The sequence below is a fragment of the Merops nubicus genome, unplaced genomic scaffold, assembly GCF_000691845.1.
Source record: "Merops nubicus isolate BGI_N331 unplaced genomic scaffold, ASM69184v1 scaffold6560, whole genome shotgun sequence".
In the NCBI taxonomy this organism is placed as follows: domain Eukaryota; kingdom Metazoa; phylum Chordata; class Aves; order Coraciiformes; family Meropidae; genus Merops; species Merops nubicus.
The window spans coordinates 45,163-49,006 of record NW_008583454.1 but is presented as its reverse complement, the minus strand read 5'-3'; positions in this window follow the sequence as shown (position 1 = coordinate 49,006).

The window sequence follows — 3,844 nt, the reverse complement described above, 5'->3', positions numbered from 1 at the left end:
TAAACATGTACAAATAGATACGAACCAACACTGAGCCCCCAGCAGTCCAGGCCGGACTCCGCGGTGCTCAGGGGCCCACAGGCAGAGGCCAAAGGCAGCAGAACAGCCAGAGCCCTCCTCGCACCCCGCACAGACGAGCCTGGCCCCGCTGAGCCCTCGGCTGTACACCCAGTGGGACGTACATGGAACGGGATCCCTTGTCAGACAGTTTGGGTCACACGTCCTGTCCCCTCTGCACCCCGAGTTCCACCTTTTCACTTGTGACCCTTTCTCTTACTGCACAGAATTTAGCCGTGACCTTGGTCTCCACAGCAGCAAGTATAAGCAAGAGCCTTTCTGCACACACCAATCCTTGGCAGTAACCACAGACCTCAAGCGTTGTCACTGCTAGAGGCAGAGACTGCCTGAAAAAAAGACACCGTTCGCTTCAGAAGAGATTTAGCTGAAAAGTAAAATCACTGATCCTCAGGAGAATTGGTTCTGTTCTAGCTCAAGCTGGGCTGCCCTGCTTGCCTGCAGCGGCCACGTTCCTGTAGGAGCAGCTCACACCAGCTAAGACCCCACTCGGCCGCTGGACCTTTTCCCAGCACAGCGTTCCCCACGTCCAGGCCATCATGAGCGTGGTGGTCCTGTGATGGGCAGGAGAAACACAGAGGTACGTGCTCTGGCTCCCAGCACAGCACCTCCCAGGCCATGGCAGGGTTAACACTGACTCCTGTGGAGCAGGAAGGACCTTCAGCCTTCCTAACTGACAGCTGATGTGAGCAAAGTTAGTGAGCAGTACCACCAGAGCCCCCTGTTTTCCTCAGAAGCTGCAGGAGATAACCCAACACTCACAAATGCTGGCTGGAAGCTACAGCTCTGGCTGCTCACCACTGACATCTGGGACCATCCTCTGCACCCCACCCAGGAGCTGATGCTGCAGGAGTCAGGCTATCAGCCCTGCAGCCATCCTAGAGCAGGAACTCACAGCAGTGAGGGTCTGGTTGAGACAGACAGCAGGAACAGGGCTGTGGTGGGGCTCCTGCAGTCCCAACAGCACTTCTGCGTGCTCTGCTCAGCCAGGCCAGTCCCTCGTCCCCCACAGCAGGGATGGGCCTCTGTGCCAGAGGAGATAACTAAGGAGGGCAGTGGGGGTTAGAGCTCATCCTGGTGGAGGGAGGAGGGCAAGAGAACAGGAATACAGCAGTGAGGACAAAACCTGGGCTTCAGTACAATAAACAGCATTGTAAGTAAGCAATGTAAGTATTACTCTGCCTGGGGCGGAGGGCTGGAGAGTGGCTCTGAGTTACACTGCAAAAATCAGCCAGGACTCCTGAGACACTGCTCGTGTACAGCCAAGGACAGGAGGAGTCTCCAGTCCTGGGCCTTGGTGGCCTCAGGGTGGAGGACAGCAAGGAAGGCTACGGTGTGATGGGGACAGGGGTGAGCTGGGAGCTCCTCAGGGGACAGCGTGGGGCCGGAGGGGAGTGCAGGACAGGCAGGAAGAAGTGTTTGGTGAATGGCTGAGTTACACTCTTCTTCCCCAGCAAGCTGAAAGTGTCATTTGGGGCCACCCCAGAACAATTTCTTTTATCTAAAACCGTTTCATTTCAGAAACCACTGAACACATTTGTTGTTTTGTTAACCTTTTATTTAGGTCACTTCATATTGAAAAGTGAAGAAAGGTTGAAATTATTTTCCAATTACTTCCCTCTGTTTTAATTCTTGGGGGCCAAAACTCTGCTGAAGGTGGCCCAAGTGTGTAAATAAATGCAGAATCCCCCCAAAAACCCTTTCATTTTTGCATATCACTATTAATAGTTAAAAAAATACTGCCCAGTTCTGTTAATATTTGATCTTAAATTCCCACATCTGTCTGAAAAGGCGATGTTCTTATCTCAAACACACCACATTTACCTCCACGTAAGCCAAAACCCCAGAGGGTTGGCTTTGTTTTCAGTGCAAGGCAAGATGTACAACAGGAGGAAGAGCCAGCAGCCGTGCAAGACCCTTTCAACCTGCTCTTGGCTTGGCATAAGCTCCTGGTCTCCTGCCCGCTGCCTCAGTGTGCAGCCTGGGCGTGCTGGGTGCTGTCTCTGAGAGGAACCTTCTCCAGGCTACACACGGCCTCAGAGCAGGGCTGGCAGCTGGGACTGAGCAGCAGTTCCCCCTGTGGCTTGCCCAGGCTCTGCTCTGGGTGAGAAAATTTATGCTTTTAAAAAAAAAATTGCAGTTTACAAATGTATCTGAGAGTAAGCAGCTCTGAAGCTAAGAACTCACGGAGCAGAACTACACTTGCTGAGGAGCTGTCAGCCCCGTGTAGGTCACAGCTGACAGATGCTCTGCACGTGAAATGGCTTGAGCCCCAGTGTTTAGAGAGCTGGATTCAGGCACTTGATACATGCAGCCCAGCTGGTGACAGTCCAGCATCATTCACAGCCTGACATCCCACCTACCAACATGGCTGAGAAAACACCTTCCTACCAGAGAAACGAGTTGTCTGCAGCCCTGAGGAGACTTCAAAACCTTTTGTGAAAACATTAATTCTACCGAGGGGCATTTTATAAACTATAAAACTTGCACAAAGTGTCCAAAGTGGTTTTGAGGTACACAAAAATCCTCATTTCCTGGCTGTGCAGCAGGCAGAACAGTCATCCTTGAGCTTCACTTTCAAGAGCAGACTCTGCAGCCACATAAGACCAATTTCTGAGCTCTAACACAGTGAGCCTCTTACGCTGCCCCAGTCACTGCACAGCCTCACCACACAGAAACCTCTGCCACTAGGAAACTCTGCTTTTGGACTTCATGCAAAAGTCAAAAGGAAGTTTGTACTGGAACCCTGCTTTGAAGGAAATGTGAAATGATACCTGCCCTCCATTATGCCCAAGTTAAACTTCATGAAAGATGTCTGCTCTATCTGCAGTAAAGCAACACAGGATTTTGAGAGTGAACGTGGTACCTGCCAGGGCACAGCAGCTTTGTTTTACAGACCCATCCTTGTCACGAGCTAACTTTGTCCTCTCTCAGTCTGGTGTCACCCATCACCTCTGATGGAGCAAAGGGAGCATTACTCTGGTTTTAGCATCCTAAAAACCACTGCTGAGTCGTGAGGTCCCCTTCTCTTGGCCAGAGAGACTGACCTGTGAGTCACCAGCTTCAGGTGGAGAAAAGAAGAGTAAGGCAGTCAGTCTAAGAGCTGTTATGTGGGTGAAGCTCTTGTTTGCTGTGGTGTTCAAACAGGCACTGCAAGACTCACCCTTCTGGTTTAATGTTGCCCTGGCGTGCCTGCTCTTGAGGCTATAACCTATGACTGACCTCCTTGGGGAATGACATTTCCTCCAAGGAACAGAAACATCTGATCCGTAGCAATAACAATGAAATTCATCAAGCATTATATATGCCTAAATGAGGAAAAAAATCCCCCTCCCAAATACAGCCTGGCAGTGAAGAAGGCCTGAGCTGTGTGGATGCACCGTGTGCTGGGCACCCCAGCTGCTGGCTGAGAGCAGGGGATGCTGTGAGGGAACCTGTGAGGACACCCACGTGTGCTTCAGCTCCAGAAAGGTGCTGCTGGGGAGGACAGTCCCCTCTTCATGAGCTTAGCTGCTCACGTCTAGTTTGGCCCCTTCTTCCATTATATTTGCTATATCATGAGCATATATAGGTATAAATGTGTATTTTCCCCTCTGTAAAAGCCTCCCTCCCCACCACCCAGGATCACGTGGAGGGTTAGAGGGCTTTTTCTTTTGAAAGTGATTATGATTACGGGGACCTTTGCTCCCGAGTCACTGGCACAGAAAGCCCAGACAAGGCCCCCTGCTGCGAGGTGACAGCTCTGTCTGGCTCTGCGGGGCTCTGGTGC